General features: G+C 39.9%; 1 protein-coding gene across 1 annotated transcript in view; it reads left to right on the top strand.

Annotated features, from left to right (window-relative positions):
* The first annotated feature begins 74 nt into the window (after positions 1 to 74).
* ZNF804B (zinc finger protein 804B) overlaps positions 75 to 10195 on the top strand; it is an 871803-nt gene continuing 861682 nt past the window's right edge. Inside the window, exon 1 of the mRNA XM_032484045.1 lies at positions 75 to 124. The gene's annotated coding sequence lies outside the window, so the exon portion shown is untranslated. The remainder of the gene's footprint in view (positions 125 to 10195) is intronic.

Raw genomic sequence — 10195 nt, 5'->3', positions numbered from 1 at the left:
GCAGGGGACGCGCCGGCCGCCGCCGCCGCCCGCGCCCGGCCCGGCGCCCGACCCCTGCCGCCTCCTGCGCCGCGCCCGGTCCTGTGTGTCGTCTGCGCCCAGGTCCCGCCCAGTCTGAGGTCCGGTAAGTGACTTCAGACCTGCGATGCCATTCACACCGGGGACTCGCCTCCCTTCGTATCGCGCGTGGCACATTCCAACACCAACCCAGTTCCCCGAATCCTTTTTCGCTTCCTAGTTGGTTTTTTTCTGATACCTTTTTTTATTTTAAACCACTTTATTGGACAGGCCGACCGGCTCGGAACAGAGTGTGGCATTGGGGGAGGGGCTGAATGCATTAGGGCCGCTCTTCGGTATTTTCGCGGGAAGGAGACGCCGAGAGATCAAAATGTGAAAACACCCGTGGAAAACAGGAGTAAAACTTCAGGAATTGAGCACAGGGGAGCGTTGGCTTGCGGTTACACATTTCAGCGAACTACACAGTCGTGTTTCCTTGCTAGGGCACTTTGTCATCTCCTGGTTAAGCTGGGTGTGACAGGGATATGGCCCAGGGAGAAGAGAGGGCGTTTACTGGGCAGGTCAGCCTCACCCAGATTGTTCCTAGAAATTGAGCTGTTTGAATTACTTATTCAGTCAAAACCATCCCATTCCCCCAAAATAACTCAGATACTTTTAATACAAGAAAAGTTTAGCGCAAGCTAAGAATGTGCTGGTAAATAATTCAGGAAAGTGAGAGAGCTGGAATTAGGAACTTGGAATTTAGATGATTGAGAAAATGGTTTTCTTTACTTCACACATTTTTCTTTTTCACCCGGTTAAACAGTTTGAAGCGCTTCAGACGTGAGGTTTTTGTTTGGTTTTGCTTCCTGTAACTTCAACCACGCAGAATGTTTTTCTGAATTTTAACGTTTTAAGAAATGCAATAATGAGCAAGATTTGTAGTATTTGCTTTGGAGGTTGCCCAGAAAAATTGAATGAGTCATCAGCATTTAATATTGGAGCACCTGCTGAGCATGGTAGGATGCTTGTTCACCATGGTGGACTGGGTTTCTCCATTCCGAGTTCCTGGGTTGTGTTATCATTAGGGTCACGGTTTTCCTCTTACATGTAAATTCCTTCTTTTTGGATACCCAAACTCTAAAATTAAAGTCCTGCATTGTGAGAAAAATTCTAAGAGTCCCTGTTATCACATATCAAATAAACTGTATATTTCCTGATTTGGGTTTGATTCAGGAAGTAATTACTGTTTTCAAATACCACAGCAATCAACAAGGTACATTCCACATTTTGTGTGTGTCCCTTGTGTGGTTGTTTGCCAACCACTATTGCAAATTCCTCCAGGATTCTGGCTATGACTTGGGGAGAATAGCAATTTAGCAAATGATTATTGGTTTCAAGAAAAACCTTATGCGTAGTGGTGGCTGAGTCACTCTGAGGAGTGCTGACCTCTTTGGATAGGATCCTATGTTTAGAATGGTTTCCTCAGACTCTTCCCCATTGCCTAGAAGGATGGTGGAAAGGAAAACTGAAACTGACTCACTGGTTTCAGTCTTGCCCTCTGTAGTATTAGCCAGAGGGCATGCACCATGACAAAGCCAGATACAAAGCTGGCTTTTAAATGTTTATCCGTATAACGTGGATTCCTTTATTTATGGGCTACGTATAGTCAAACCTAAAAAAATCAGGAAAGAATATTCAACAAGAACTCCACAAGGGTAGAGGTGAACGCAGGCAGTTTACTTTTATGGTTCTGATATTCATTCCAGTGGAAGGCATGAAGGTGGAGAGTGAGAGAAATAAGCAACTTTACTGAGTTCCTGGGTTGTGCCAAGTGTTGTACTAGGTACTTCCTTATGGTATTGCCCTGAAAGAACAGACTTTCCAAAGGAGGTGCAATTACCCATGTTTTATAGATGAGGAAATTGAGGCATAGGGAACTTTCCCAAGGTTACATACCAGATCTTGAGCCCGATTTACCGATTTACGTAACTCTAAAGGATGGCTGTTTTCAAATGCAAACAATCTACAAAGATACTAAACCAAGCTTATATTTTCCCCCTTGTACTGCATCCTGAGGAATACGGGCAGAGGATGGGCTGCTGAAAAAGAATCTTAGAGGTAGAAAAACCCTCCCATACGTGTCAGACTTGGGCAAGACAACCCAAATCATCAAAGAGTAATACTTATTTCCTTTATTCCTAAATATAACCTAGAGGAAGAAAGTCCACTCCTTGTGTCTGTTTTAATTTTGAACCAAATAAAAACCCCAGTGGAATAAGAACTCATTCTTATCCCTGTACCTTCAAATCACAAAATCCAATATATGAATACTGAAATCTTCATACTATTTAAAGAAACTTAGCAACAGAGCACCCAAGCTGTAGAGTTGGAAGAGGAATTCCTAGCTGCTATGGACAGTCTGGGGAGCTGGGATACTTTGTTACTTGTCCTCACAATTTACTAAGTCCTAGTAAATTGGGAGTTATGCAGCCGTACCACAGTGATTGAGGGTCTTGGCAGCAGCGTGGGTCAGGAAGTGGGCTAGAGGAAGTTTCTAGATAGAATCTGATCATAGTCATTTTGGGAAGTCACTGGAATCATAGAAATCTTTGCCATCATCATCCTCAACCATGTGGTTTTACAGATGAAGAAAGGCTCAAGCTCTTGAAGTGCTGGCCAAGCCTGCTGTGAATGTTTCACTCTTCCCATTAAAGTTTTGGTGTTATGGGACTATGCCTCTTAGAGAGGGTCTGGTTCTTGTGTGCTCTGCCTTCCACAGTTCATCTCTGTGCAAGACAAAACAGTGTCTGCGCTCTCTGTCTCTGGAGAAAAGTTAATATCCAGCACTTGTTCACTCAGATAAGAGGTGAAAGAAATAGTCTAGCCAAGTAACTGCCATTGTTTCACTATTTCCTGCAGTTGAATTAATCACTGGTCTAACAGATCAGGAAGAAATGAGCAGTGGTACTTGCTGTATTAAATTCTCAACGTTATTTAACTCTAATTTGGGTGTCACTTCATGGTTTAAAAACCTCTGCCTTAGAACTCAGATCTCCAAATATGTGGAAATGATTGTGTATAAAAAACACAGGTAACCAATACATATTATTTTCATTTTCTTAAGATTGATGGGAAAGAATTTGAAGACAAGAATCTTCACTTGGGAATAAAAGACACCCTTTTCCTGTAACTGCCCAGAGTAAAAGTGTAATTGATCATGTACCTATAGTCTTTCCAAGGGATAGTAAAACTTCCACCCTTAATGTTTTAGTACGTGTGTGTAAAGTGTTTAACTGGTTCCTGACACAATGTAGGTAACAATGAATTGGAACTGTAGCTGTTCAATAGAGCTTTCTACCATGCTGAAAATACTCTATATCTGTGCCATCCAATACAGAGGTCAGTAATCAAAAGTGGCTATTGAGCACGTGAAATGAGGAACTAAAATTTTAATTTAATTTAATTTAATTGAAATTTAAATAACCATGTGGCTACTGAACAGGTTCCTACTGACTTGTTCCTTTCCTTAGTCAGCTCTTAGCTAGGATAGATGATTAAAATTAACCAGGAAGCAGATTTTGGAGGATATGTATATCTACACACACACACACACACACACACACACACACACACACACACATGTGTATATGTGTATGCGTGTATGTTTATATGCCTATATATGTAATCTGTACATCTAAGTAGTATATATGTAAATTTGTAGCAATTAGAGCTGTCAAAAATTGCCATTCAGAGGTGAGCTCCCCATCTCTGGAGGTGATCAAGCAGAGGCTGTCAGCTATGCTAAAGGGCAGGTTTACCCTTCGGGTAAAGGATTAGATGAGATAATGCTCTATAGACTACAAAGTGCTTTCTAATGGTCTTCTCTTGACTTTGCCCCAGAGTCATACAACTAAGATTATTCCCATTTTTGCAGAATAAAGAAACTGAGGCTCTGTAACTTGCTCTAGGTCACAAGACTAGTAGCAGGACCACCATACAAAATGCTCATCTTCTGACGTGTTCTTTCAAGACTCTTCCTTCTATGATTCTGCAGTTCTTTCAGATCACAGGGATTTTTTTTTCTATTCCTGAATAAACTGTGTTTCAGAAATCAGAATACTAAATTTAAAGCAATTGTCTAAAATAAACAGGCACCTATTTAGTTCTATTTTCATCAATTACAGGGGTTGATTATAGGTTAGACAATTACTTTTTGGATCACCAGGGTGTAAATGCATGGCTAAAGGGAGATCAAGAAACGAATGTTATGATTAGGAACCGGCTACAATCAGTCCTTTCTGAGAGGCTTACACTGATTTTCAAGCCTCCCCAGCTTGTACTTGTGGCCATCACCATGTTTGGGACCAGGGAGAGAGGAAAATAGTTGAATACTGGAGTTGTATTGCCAGGTAGAAAATCACCTGTGTGCAACCTCTGAGTTCCTTGAGGATGAATGTCCCCAGGAATACTGGACTCATGTATTACTGGGTGTCCTCAACTCTTAAAGACGTTGTATTCTGGAAGCTGGTTGTTTGCAACGTGGGGTATATTCTCCTATAAAAGTCATTTTGTGACTTGTTCCCAGGCAAGCCCTCAAAGGTTCTTCAAAGCCCTCAGTGTTCTTCTGGAGAGAACCAACCCTAGGGCCAGGGCAGAGTGAGTGGGGGGAATCACTGAGGCTTGTTTTCTGCCCAGCGGGTCTCAGTCCCTTTATCCTGCCAGTCCTGGTGTCCCCACGTCCACCCAGAACTGGGGAGGGAAGGCGATACAGTCTCCATCAGCTCTGTGAGCCTGGGGGAGAGAGGCATTGGGAAGGAGGAAAAACAGAAGACGAATTTCAGACTCGAGCTCTGGGAAAGGAAGAATGACCATTCTGACTCCCAGGCACCTGGGTGGAGTTGCTAATTCCAGAAAGCCAAGCTTGTATGAAGCCTCTGCAAGTCAGTTATGGGTAAATTGAGACTTTCCTAATTGAGAGTAGGATATCTCTTACTTTATGTACTTTTTTTCCCCAGAAAGTTACTTGCCTGTTTCTATATATTAGGAGTTCAGTGGCAGAGCTGAGAAAGGAGTCTGAGTTAACTGATTCTCATTTCTGTGTTTTGTCTGAGAAAACACACATTGTGATATCACTGTTACGGGAAGCCAAGGACCAGTATTCTAATGCTGTTTGCAAACCTAGTTTATTATACACTGGAAAGCAATGGTTTGTCAAGTATCTAAGACTGGGTATGGAGGAATCAATCTGTCTCAGTCTAAAACATATTATCAGAAAAGCTATAGATACTTTAGCTTCAGTTCGTGACATGCTTTGATGAATCTGTGTTTGTGAAGTAACTTGTATGGTTTCCATTTTATTAAAATGGGAGAGATAACTGTAAATTAGACCCAGTTTTCTCAGAGCAAAACCAAAACCAAAGGAAAGGATTTCCCTCAGTAAATGAGGGAAATTTGAGGGAACTGAACCCTCTAGGCCAAGCTACATAGAGCTTAATATTCTATTAGTCTGTACTAATATTCTCACTAGAGAAATCCAATGATCATTTTTGTATACCTTAAAAAAAACCTCCAGATTGAGAACACATTTCTCCATTTTTCATTTCCTTTACCATATTTGTTAATTTCTATACTTCATTCTTAAATTTTAGCCCCCAAAGGCCATTTAGATAATGTTTTATAAAAATTAACTTGACAGGTATTTTCAGCCTGGCAAACAATGAGTTAATAGAATTGCACAGATTCAGAACTTTCCCGCTTTTTATCAGTAGCCTTAGAACACGCGAGTTTCCATGGAGCTGTCTGACATTACACACACATCTTTACTTACCTGCATCTTGAGGTGAGGTCGTGGAGGTGGTACCTCGTCGTGATTCTTAGAAGAGCGGGTCCTCGCAGGGTGGCCAAAGAGAAGAACCCAGAAGTACCAACTGGAACAGCAGATTCATCACTTTGCCCTCTTGGTCCTTGGCAATCAGTAACCAACTGTAAACAGACTCAACAATGTACACAGCTTCCCCGCAGGGCCCCGAGAGGCCGTGTGTGCGATGTCCGCGCTTCGCTGTTAGCACCGCCTTGGCCGAGAGCAGCAGTGTCACACCACAGCCCAGCCGTTGGCGGTGCGTTGGAACAGTGGCCTCTGTCAGAGACTGCTGAGGACGCACAGAGCTGCGCCCTGCTCCAGCAGTGTGTGGGAGTTGGCCAGCAAGAGCCAATTTTCAGGAATGTTGCCAGCCTACTGATAAGCACTGTCTATATTATAAATTAAAATTTTTGACTTACTGAAAACAAAAGTATTACATACTCCAAATGCATCACTTTGTAATTATTTTTCTACACTTCAATTAGGTAATGTGGGGACTGTTTCACATTAATCCCCAACTCTAGGCTCGGTCATATCATGTTAGTAGCTTGAAATTGGCCACGGTGGGCAAATTTACTCCATGCAAATCAACTTGTACTTATAAATGAAAGATTAACTTCCTGGTTTGTTGCTTGCCGACTCTAGACTTGGAGTACAAATTGAAGCAAATATTAATAATGTAGATTAAAGTTAAAAGTGTGTCGTGTCGTGTCCATAGCTATTACATTGCAAATTGCTCGAACAGTTGAGGAAACAATTCTTCCAGCATTTCAAATTATTTTGATTTATTAGAACCATTTACTGGGCTTTATGAAGAACTAATGTTACCATAACTTGCTGTGAAAAAAATTTTACCATTTAGGTTTAATTTTAAAACATGAAGTTGATTTGAATCCTTTTTAGAATTTCGGAGATAATAATGTAGAATCAAACAGTGCTCCGATCCCTGCCACCATGCAAAAAGCTAAATAGAAAACTATTGCAGTCAGTAGTCCTGAAGCTGAAATGAGTTTCAATTCATGGAAAATACTTTTTTGAGGACGAGCAATAGTTTAACAATAAATCACATGATTAGATTTGACAATAAATTACTGGGAAAGGGTTAGTAGATTAGGATGTAACTCTGTTTATCAAATCATGGTCAAATTTCAACCATAGGTTGGCTTTGGATAAAAAAAGATTGGTGAAAGTCAAGAAAAGCATTTTGTTAGAATTAAGTGACTACATGAAATTGACAATAAAATGCTGTATATTTTATTATTATTCATAATGTACTTATATAATTTATAAATTGTGTGCTATCATCCCTTGTATCAGTAAATTTTATAATAATCTTGTGTGCATATATATGCACATAGAATTTTTTATTTTTTTGAGAGCCGGTTGTTAAACAGTTACCAGCTCACCAGTGGCTGCATTCTAAAGGGGAGGAAGGTGGTGTTTGAACTCAAGGAGTTAGAGGACTGTATCTGGTTTTCAGGCTGTGGTCTTGATATATGACTGGCAAACCAAAGGTGCACGTCACAGGGTTTTTAAGCACATCTAGGCAGAATTTCAGAAATTCATCTTCAGACTCCTTGCAGACTTCTTCTGTTCTCTCCTGTCTTCCCGGTTCTGGAAGCAGGTATCACAGGCCCTTAGGTGTCCCTCTTGTGTCTCTGTCACTGTTCAAAGTCCCTACTTCCTAGGTCAGCCCTCTTTGGAGTCTTTGTGTTTTAAGATCACCATTTTGCCCCATTTAAACCCCTCATTGGATGTGGAAGACTTCTTATGATTATTAGCAGTAAGTTGATTAAACATAAATACTGCCAAAATGTTAGCATTTTGCAGTGGAACATTTTTTTATCTGAAATTGATCTTTAATAATAGAATATGTAGGAGGTTTTTAAAATTAAATAATACATGTTTATTAAAATTTATGAAAGAAAAATGAAAAGAAGAAAAGAAAAATCACCTACCACCCAGATAAAATCATTGTTACTGTTCTGGTGTTTACTTGTGCAGGCTGCTTTTTATGCCTGAAAACAGTATCATCATCTATATACTGTTTTGTAACTTGCTTTTTTCACCAGTGTTTTGAGTGAGCAACTTTTCAGTTCACTGAATGTTCTAGGTCAGCACCATTTTTGGTGGCTACAGAGTGTCCAATTCTGTGCTCAGTCTACACTTTAGTTAACCTTTGCCACATTGTTTAATTGCTTATTAATTTTTATTATTACCTATAGTGCTGAGAAACAACATCACAGTTAAAATATTGCTCACATTCTACATTGTTTTCTTAGACATAATTAAAACTAGACTTGGTAGGACCAGGGTTTTGGAATTATTGATAGTTATTGCAAATTGCCTCAGAGGAAATTTGCAACCAATTTATACTAGCGTCAGTAGGATGTGAGAGCGTTTAGTCATTACAGAGAGGTGTGCAGTGATGTCCAGGGACGCCATTGCATGTCTCTCCCTCTGTGGACTGGATTGTAGACTGAGTTATGAAGGTGGTTATCCCTACATGTTGAGTTTATGGGCATTTTTCTTTAATTTTCCTTATGTATAAACTGTAGTCTTTTTAAGTGAACATTAAAAGGAAAAATGAGTCCTGTTAAAACAAAAAGTTTGTACCATTAACAAAACCCTACCATTAACAAAACAAAAGCAAACGACAAGCTAGAAAAAAGATTTGCAGCATCTTTAATAATGGATTTATATCCTACACATTTAAATATAAGTCAGTAAAATGGAGATGGGTTTTTGATGGAGATTCATCCTGTCCTTTATCTACTCTGTACTTTGGTCTGCCACCCCCTCACTTAGAATCCTACCTGCCCCCCACCCCCAGACACTTCCCTTACCAACCCACACTCACGCTTCCCTATAGTCCTGCATCCACATCCACATCCTTGTGCATACACACCTACTCTCACTTACAAACCTGTATCCACACACATACATCCCTGACCACACCTTCCTACCCAGCAATCTGATGTCACACTTTTGAAAGGCTTATTGACTACCTTAAAAATTAATGATTTAATTCAGAATTATGAAACCACCCTTAGGTTTACAGATAGTTTTGAAAGGTTAAGTGATTTAACAAGGTTATGTTGCTAGCAATTTCTCAGAGTCCTTAAAAGAACCCCAGTCACCTGAGGCTTTGCCCACCATCCTCTCGTTTATACTGTGACTGTCTACATCCATCTATTTGAACAAAACCTTCAATAATGTCTTTAATAAGCTCTTCTCTCAATTTGAAATTGAGGAATTTGAAAGTAAGGCAGATGGGTCCTGTGGTGATAGATTCCTCAACAACCATTATACCCCAGTGATGGTTGGTTTAAGATCCAGAATATATAAAGAACACTTATAACTCAATAACAAAAAAATGAATGATTCAATTAAAAAATTGGGCTGATGACTTAACTAGACATTTCTCCAAAGATATGCAAATGGCAAGTAAGCACCTGAAAAGATGCTCAACATTGTTAATACACCAAAGAAATGCAAATTGAAGCCACAGTGAGATGCCACCTCACCTCACACTCATTAGGAAGGCTACTATAAAAAAACAACAACAACAACAACAAAGTGTAAGCCATGATGTGGAGAAATTAGAAGAACCCTTGTGCACTGTCAGTGACCAAGATATGGAAGCAACCTGAATGTCCATCTACAGATGAATGGATATTTTTAAAAAGTGACATATACATACAATGAAATATTTTTTAGTCTTAAAAAAGAAGGAAAACCTGTCACATGCCACAATATGGATGAACCTTGAGGACATTATGCTAAGTGAAATAAGCCACCCACAAAAAGATACACAGTGTGGTTCCACATATATGAGGTATCTGCAGTAATCAAACTCATAGGAACAGAAGGTGGTTGCCAGGAGTGGGGGGAGGGGGAGATGAGGTTCAGTGGTCCAGAGTTTCAGTCACGCAAGATGAAAAGTTCTCAAGACCTGTTTTACAACAGCATGCACATAGTTACCAATATTGTATTTACACTTAAAAATTGTTTAGAGGGTAAACTGATGTCATTTCTTTAACCACAATTTAAAAAAGAATGAGCATCTGACATAATTCTGGCCAGTAAGATTGGAAGGGAAGTCATGTGGAGGGCATCTGGGAATTGTTTCCTTGCTCTTAAGAAAGTGATTTAAGAAGAAATAGTTGACAGAGAAGGGTATAGCTCAGTGATGGAGCACGTGCTTAGCATGCACGAGGTCCTGAGTTCAATCCCCAGTACCTCCATTAAAACAAAACAAAACAAACACACTAACACACAAAAACCCCCCAAAAACTTGAAGAAAAAAAAAAAAGAAAAGAAATAGTGACTGCA

This window comes from Camelus ferus, chromosome 7, assembly GCF_009834535.1.
Source record: "Camelus ferus isolate YT-003-E chromosome 7, BCGSAC_Cfer_1.0, whole genome shotgun sequence".
In the NCBI taxonomy this organism is placed as follows: Eukaryota; Metazoa; Chordata; class Mammalia; order Artiodactyla; family Camelidae; genus Camelus; species Camelus ferus.
This window is presented reverse-complemented; position numbering and strand designations above follow the sequence as displayed.